This window comes from Equus caballus, chromosome 10 (assembly GCF_041296265.1).
Source record: "Equus caballus isolate H_3958 breed thoroughbred chromosome 10, TB-T2T, whole genome shotgun sequence".
NCBI classification, from domain to species: Eukaryota; Metazoa; Chordata; class Mammalia; order Perissodactyla; family Equidae; genus Equus; species Equus caballus.
In genome coordinates, this window is record NC_091693.1 from 63586702 (window position 1) to 63595180 (window position 8479).

An 8479-nucleotide genomic window follows, 5' to 3' on the forward strand; every position below is an offset into this window, starting at 1 on the left:
ATAAACCCAGCTTAATTTGCTTTTATTAATTAAGAGGAAAAAGAGAAAAAATATATTAACTATCAACACAAAGACAAGGAGGTACTATGCTAAAAGGCAACAAATGAACTGTCAGAATATGACAAGGGATAACATTAAAGAATCAGATAAAGCCTCATGTTAATGAACCAGACCAGATGCCCAGCTTGAGCTACAACTCCACTTTCTCTGACCTTCACCACAAAAGATATGCAACTTCCACCATCACGACTGATATCAAGGCTCCAGAAAGAAGTTGATGTCACTTGAGAAGGGTCTTTTGTGGGAAGGAAAACAGAAAAAGACAGCAGGTATGAACCAGAGAACCAATGAAGATTTAGGAGAAAAATCGAGAACAACCCATTTTTATTTTGTTTAAGGCTTGTTGACTCTGTGAGTTATCAGAAAAGAGTTGAAAACTTATCTATCATGGGCACCTCTGTATCCATGGCACTTGGCACTCTACCAGGAATGTAGAAGGCACTCAAAAAAAAAATTGGTTGAATAGATAAATGAATAAGCCAGAAAATGACAAAAAGGCAGTGACTTTACTGTCTCTGTTATTTGACACATAAGGAATAGCCATTCATCCAGAAAATGTTGCGGTCTCTATCTCCAATTTCCGTACATCCAGAAATCCCTGACAGCCTAGAAATTCTATTACGAATCCACATCTCACAGTAACCACAATAAAAACCACAGTAATCTATAACTTTAATATAAGATACAATCATAGATAAGAGAAGTAGAAAGACAGCACATAGAATTACTCACTTCCTTACTTCTAAACCTGTTTGGTTTCATAAAGAGATTCAGTCACCCTCAAGATTTGTCACACCCATGAGGGAACCTTCCTCTTGGAAAGATCACCTTGTTGGTTTCTGTCAAATGACCCCATTGACCACTGCCTTCCGAGCAACCTGAATCAAGAAATGATTGTGAAATATGGGGAAATCTTGTTTAGCTCAAATCTTAAAGCCCCAAAACCGTAACCAACAGTCACTGATATTTAGTCGGATCAAGTGCAGTGGGAAAAGCAAATATTCTGGTCAGTTTTCTTCATTGATGTCACATGTTTCTCTTCCTACCTCCCCCCAAGGGAGTTTTGTGAATAGTCATGGTAGTTCACTGTAAAAAAGAAAAAAAAAAAGAAATTAAAATATGTCAAAATGACAATATATTTTAGTAGTCATTTTTATTTTGAGTTCCTTGGCACATATTTGCTCCCTATCTTAAAACAATAATCCTCAAAAGCTATTGATAGTAATTGCCCTGGAGCCACTCTGTTCACAACTAGAGAAAAGCCAAGACATTACTCAAAGGAGCAAAATAGGAGCAAGACTCAACAGAAGTCAGAAAAAGCATCCAAAAGGGCCATAAAGTAGAGGAACCTGGCCTGGAACACAGGATTCCTGAGAAAAAAACTAGATGCACAGAGCTAAAATGGGTTTTAAAGAATTTGGGTCTTGATGTGGTAATAATAAGGAGTAATAGTACCCAAATCATAACATGAAGAAAACAGTATAGATGGATAGAGAGAGAAAGGTGACAAACAGACAAACTAAATACACTGTCAGAGTAATCCAAACTTAGGCGATAAAGACCTTGGCTTGAGCTATGGCCACAGAAAAGTCAAGAAAGGACCAGATTAAAGACACACTAGACTGTGGTTCCTCAGGGCCTCATGTTCCTGACACCACAATGCACAACACATTTTTGTTGAATGAGTAGAATTAAAAATGAAAAGAAAAAGAAGAAAAGTGACAGGGTTGGTAGCTGATAGAGTGGCTGTAAGTATATACTCCAAAGGACCAGAAAAGGAGGAGCATCAGGACAAGTTAGAGAAACAGAGCACTTGGCCATGGGATTGGGGTGATGGTAGAACTCCAGGCAGGACCGCCCTGTGGACAGTCAGCAACATGGAGACACAGTCGCCGACAGCATCAGGACTGGCAATGGAAGTTTAGAGGTGAGATCTAATGGCAGGCAACTGAGATGACAAGAGAGAAGCTGAGGGCAAGGGAAAGATCTTTAGGTGCAGTAGGAAAGGGAACTAACAAAGGGGACTGAGAAGAAAAAGTGAAAGAAAAGAAAAAGGAGAAGAAGAACTAAGAAAATATAGTGTCATGACTTTGGTGGAGAAAGTTTCAAGGAATTGTTTGTGGTAAAATGAGAAGGACTCAGTCTGAGAGTGAGGGAGGCTGAACCCGAGCCCCAGCTCTCCACAAGCTTACATTTGTGACCCGGGGCAAGTGTCCACACCTGTGTGGGTCTCCATGTCGTCATCTGCAAGTGGCCTCTGAAGTCTATACTAGCTCTCAGGATCCCTGAGATTCTGAGGACTGAAGGTGTCAGAGATCAGGAGGGATGAAACAAGGAAAAGGCTGGCAATTAATCCCAAAGAGAAAATGCCACCAGTAAGGGCAGAAGCCAGCAGGCAAGGACTAAGAAGAAAAGAATAGATAGGACTTCAAGACTTTGCAAGCAAAAGCAAGTGCTCCCAAAAGCAGCAGGGTCTAAGGTAGGTTTTGTTTTGGTGATAGCATAGACTAGAGCTTGTGGAAGCCAAGAAGAGGAAGAGACTGAAGGTGAAAATTTGAGACAAGATCTTAGAGAAATGGGTAAGAACGGGGTCCAAAGTATAAGTAGATAAAAATGAAAGAATATTTTTTTCTGGTTTGCTAAGGAGAACAGTGTTGGAAAATTCAAAGAACTATGCTATCATAAGTACTATAAAGTCAAAAATTAAATAACAGAGACTCCTTACCTAGAACTGAGTCTCTTCACAACATAGTCTGAAAAGGAAGAAAATCTTTGTGTTAGTTATCTGTTGCAGCATTACAAATTACCCCAAAACCTGTGGTTTAAAACAACAAATATTTACTAACTCACACAGTTGATAAGGGGCAGGAATTCAGAAACACCTCAGCTCAGTGGTTCTGGTTCGGGACCTCTCATGCATCATGTCATCATGACGTCTGCCTGGGCTGCAATCATCTGAGGGTGTGACTGGGGCTGGAAAATCCACTTCCAAGATGGCTAACTCACATGGCGATTGGCTGGAAGCCCCAGTCCCTTGTCATGTGTACCTTTCCTCATGCCATGGCAGTTGGCTCCCCCCCATAGCAAATTATCCAAGAGAGAAACCAAAATGGAAGCTGCAATGTCTTTTATGACCTAGTCTCTGAAATGACACAGTCACTTCCACCATGTTCTATTCATTAGAAAGGAGTTACTAAATCCAGTCCACTCTCAAGGCAGGGGGAATTAGGCTCTACCTCTTGAAGGGAGGAGAATAAAATAATTTGTGGACAAATGTTGAACAACCATAGTCTTCAAAAACTGTGTGGATTAGCAGAAGGACTGGTGGTTTAGAAAACATCACTGTGAAATATCCACCATGAGGGTATCCTAGGGGTTATTGAGAGTAGATTAAAAGGTTCCCAGAAAAGTTATACTAATGCTACAACAACAAAATTACGTTTTACAAAGAACAAAAATGATGATATGAATTTATACCAGTCAAACCCAAAGGTTACAAAGGGCAGAAGCATCTGTTATCAGATGGAGCAAAACCTTAAAAAGAGCCTATTAAAGGTCATATAAGATAAAAGATTAACAGCATATCAGATCCACCAAACTTACTCGAGTTCTGTAGAGTCAGAGAGGAAATGCTGACGCCTGCGCAAGATCAGCGGTATGGCTGTGCTCACTGTAGTAGTCAATGACCTCCAATTTGAGCCACCATGCAGTTGGGTAGGAAAGTTACTGTGCTGTAACCAGAGTGCTCCCAGTTCCACTAAATTAATTATCCCCTGGAAGTAATTTAGAGCAAGAATCATGTGGTGGTTGTTGTCACGTTTTCATTTTGGTATCCCCAGTGTTCGTACAACATCTGGAGGGCGAAAAGCACTGAGAACACACAAATATGTGTTTAGATGAAAAGGTGGATGGATGGATGAATGGGTGAAACTGGTTTGAATAGAAAAGATAGTATATGTTATTTCCTTTTACTTATTTTGAATGTTTAGATTTTAATGGTCTAAGAAGATGTTGAACTCATTTCTTCTTAACTTTAGAAATACTGGTAGTTTACAAAGAATCATATAGCATACAATGTGGTAGCCAAATAAGAGATTCTTGAAATAGGAAAAAATTAGCAAATGTATTAAGGGTGCTATTACGTTGAACAGTTAACAAAATTATTTGTTAGCTGTCTTCAGCATATATTTTTTTTAAGATTTTATTTATTTATTTTTCCTTTTTCTCCCCAAAGCCCCCCTGGTACGTAGTTGTGTATTTTTAGTTGTGGGTCCTTCTAGTTGTGGTATGTGGGACGCTGCCTGAGCATGGCTTGATGAGCAGTGCCATGTCCACGCCCAGGATCAGAACTGGCGAAACCCTGGCCCACTGAAGCGGAGCGTGTAAACTTAACCACTCAGGCACCGGGCCGGCCCCTTAGCTATATTTTTTAATTGAATGATTTATTCATCTTTATTTTCTTCTGCCTGTCACTACTATTTAATGATAAACGTGTACAACTTACTTGAACTTAAGTTTTAAAAAGGAGGAACCCAGACTCAACTAATATACTTTTTAATCTAATTATTTATAAGGCTAGCTACCTTGCTTTAGCTAAAATTTATGATTTAAAAGCCATGTTTGTCAAAAACAAATAAGTAAACAAGAAAGCCGGTTAGAAAATTAGCTAAATTCTTCTCAATTACAGATAGCCAGGGGTGCATTTTAACATATAATGGATACTATTTCTCCCTCCTCACAAAAATGTAATAAAATTATATCATCATAAGCATATATTTAATTTTGTTGACTATCTGTTGTAAATAAATTGTATATTGTACTGGAAATAAAGAGCACATGAAAGTATTTATTTGGGTTAAAAAAAAAAAAAGAAATAACTGTTTGGTGGTTAGCTGAAAAAATTGCCCAGATCTATTTTCAGCATGGCTGCAACTTTTCTGCACATTTTAGTGTATAACGTAGAACAACTTTAAGTTAAATAAGATTAAAAGCAAATGGGATGTTTGTTGCTTATTTTAGTACTGACTTTATTGTAACCTTATTCTAACTTAATATTATACTCATGTTTGATACTTATTAGACACATGGAATTGTATCACGTAACGAAATACAAAATGTATGTAAAATGGAAAACATATAGGATGATATAAACATCAACATGTCAAATGCTCTTGAGAAAGAAATACATATTCAGCTCTGGACTTCCATAGCAAAAGATTTAAATGGTTTTCTACATTTATACAAATCAACTTCAATCATTTCTAAACACTAGGAAACGAAATGTTCTATTCTTTTTAGCGGAAAGGGGAAAAGGTTAAAGCTTTAAGAAATGGAAATGAAGATTTCCCTCCTAGATGCTTGTAGGTGATTCCTCAAAGTGGCAAATGGCAAAATAGAAAGAATATTATATGCTCACCTGTGAACAAGAAGGGTCTGACAACTGTCATTGTTTTCATAAGTGGGCAATGATTTAATTGGACTTCTCAAGTAGGTATCAGAGATCCTAACAAAAACAGCAGGGTACCTCATGTCCACCTGCAGACTAAATGACTCTAAATCCATTCCCAAGGCCTACGATGTGATGAATGATCCAGAGACTTCAGGCTTTGGCCCTATTTAGCGACAGCTAGCAGAAATGCCACAGGGCCATGGTGTTCGTATCTTTAGATATCTGTTGGTGGAAGGAAGGGATTGCATTCAGTGGTGTGCTGGAGTCCCCACATATGGGCTCTCAAGAACCCATTGTGTGTATCTCTTCCCAACTCCACATTCAGTGATGTTGTACTGGTAGCTTGAAATGGGCCATGGTGGGAGTACTTACACTGCAGAAATTGGCACATGCTACAAATCAGGACTTTTTATCCAGACAGCCAGTTGTTGAACTTTTATGGGCATCCCAATGATTGACCACAAGTCAACTTATCCCTACAGAAAAGCCAGTGAGCAGAGCTCATGCCATTGTCCCCCAACAGAGAGATCCTGGGGAGATTATCTTCTTCTAACCCCAAATTCCAGGTGATATCAACTCCCTTTTGGAAATAGGTTAGGCTATAACTATTAATTACTTGATTAACTTAAATGTCCCAGTTATTGATTGTGCTGACCCCATTGTCAAAGTCAATAAAATTTCACTGTATTCAAATTTCCCCAGTCCTTAGCCTCAGAGAGACAGAAAAGTAAAAGATGTAATCTCCAATAGCATCTGTCCCACACAGTAGCTGGAATTAATTTACTCCATCGATGTTTATTGAAATGAATTGTTCACACCATAACAGCCAAATGTGAAAGAGAAGTGAGCAGCACAGGACAAAAAAAGAGGAAGAGAATGCTCACAAACAATCCAGAGGCACAAGTTGCATCAGCTGGTAGGTGCATTCCTAAAGACTGTCCCAGATAACAGATTGAAACAGATGACCTGGCTCTTTTCCATGTGGGTTCCCTAAACTGGCACTAACAATAAAGATGACTGTGCTGGGTATCTTCCATTTTCCCCTCCTGATCTGGTCTCCACTTCTCTTCACCCTGCTCTGTGCCCCACAAATTGACCACCAACTGCATCAATAAGGCTCCTGGGGAGGAAAGGAGGGAGGAAAGGGAGATCAGGGCCTTTCCCCCAGCTCTTTCCCTCCATAAAATATGGTTGCACCCCTCCACCAAAGATCACAACTCTTGTCAGGCAGCCCCTCCACGAAGGTCCCCCTTTCCAGTTCCAATAACCCATCCCTCCATTGCCCCCTCACGCCTTGTGTGAAAGCAACGTCTGGCTGTGACAGCTCCAGCAAGCTGCACTATCCCTTGTAGGTAGCCCAACACCTTTCCGAGAGCTTTTTAATTGTCCCTTTATTACATTCTCTTCCTAGTACTCAATTTGAGTGTGCCATCTATTTCCTGCTGGACCCTGACTCATATAACAGTATTGGAAAATCCAGAAAAACCACTGAACGCCACCAGATTGTTGCCTCCCCTCATACCTCTGATACGTTCCCCATGACTCTGTGCTGCACAAACTCTCGTGCTTTCAGACTCATCTGAAATATCAGCCAAACAATCCACAAGATCTCATGGAGCCACTGTGCCACTCTCAGCGCCATCCTGAACACTGTGTCCTATGCCACCTACGAGGGCATCAGAGCAGCCAACTTTTTATTTTTCCAAGTCGAACTTCTTTTGGAGCCTGGTCTAATTTCTCCTGTAGAGCTGTACAAATGTATATGAGCACTTTAACTTTGATATTATTTTATCGCCCATCTCAAACTCCTATATGTAAAGTACAGGATAGTTACCAAAAAGAAAGCCCCACCTCCTCTGTAGCATCACCTCCTCTGTAGCATCAGCATAAGGCCAGAACAGAACTGGTAGCAGAGAGCACATCGACCTCCAAAATGTCAAACACTTAAGTCTAAATTCAATGGGAGCACTGTACCCACCTCACTATTCTCATACAGAACTGAGAGAGGAACCAGCCTAACGAGACAGGGCCATCTACAAGGCCCCTGGCCTAACAAGATAAGGTCCCTAACCAATCTGCAAGCTAGGAGAATCGGATAGAGACCACCAAGATCCACCTTCTGCAGCCTCTGGACTTGCCCGGGTTTACACCTGCGCCCTAGCACCCAGGAGTCCACTGAAGGTAACCCTAGCCCCATTACCATACTGAAAATCACACCCAGGGGTGGAGAGCTAGCACGCTAATGATTCATGAGTCGTACATAGTAGCATGCTGTGAGACAGCCCAGGCGCAAGCACAACCCCAGCTCTACATGCCATGACAAGGCCCTCCCCCCCCACCCCACCCCCTCACCTTCGCCTAAGAAAAGCCCCACAATCCTGCTCCCTCATCAGCAGGTCACCTGCCCTTTCCTTTCCACACCAGCTCCCTTGTGCCTCTCCTGTGCACAAGCCAATAAACTTTACTTTTCTACTCCTGTTTGTTGTCTCTCTTGCTTTCTATCCTGAGGGACAATCAGAACCCAATGTTGGGGTGCTGGCTCAGTGGCATAGCAGTTAAGTTCCCCGCTCTGCTTCAGTGGCCCAGCGTTCACTGGTTTGGATCCCTAGGCGCGGACCTATCACTACCTATCAAGCCATGCTGTAGCCGGCATCCCCATAAAAAATAGAGGAAGATGGGCATGGATGATAGCTCAGAGCCATTCTTCCTCAGCAAAAAGAGGAGGATTGGAGGTGGATGTTAGCCCATGGCTAATCTTCCTGAAAAAAAAAAAAAGAACCCAATGAGCTGGTAACAGAACCAGCCTGGAAGCCTGAATAAGAGCTAATATTTTTTGAGCACTTAGTACAGGACAGATCCTGTGCTGAGTGCGCACCTGGACTATCTCACTCAACACTACACTACTCTACAAAATAAGTGCCCTGCATTAGTATTCCCATTTTATAGGTGATGAAACTGAGGCTTATGGTC

General features: G+C 41.1%; 1 long non-coding RNA gene across 1 annotated transcript; it reads right to left on the reverse strand.

The window, feature by feature from the left end:
• Positions 1 to 3669: 3669 nt before the first annotated feature.
• LOC138916053 (uncharacterized) lies at positions 3670 to 7149 on the reverse strand. The gene is made up of 3 exons (XR_011422690.1): positions 7032 to 7149; positions 5477 to 5731; positions 3670 to 3833 (listed from the first exon to the last, which is right to left on the reverse strand). It is a non-coding gene; the product is annotated as an uncharacterized lncRNA (long non-coding RNA).
• Between the last annotated feature and the right edge of the window lie 1330 nt (positions 7150 to 8479).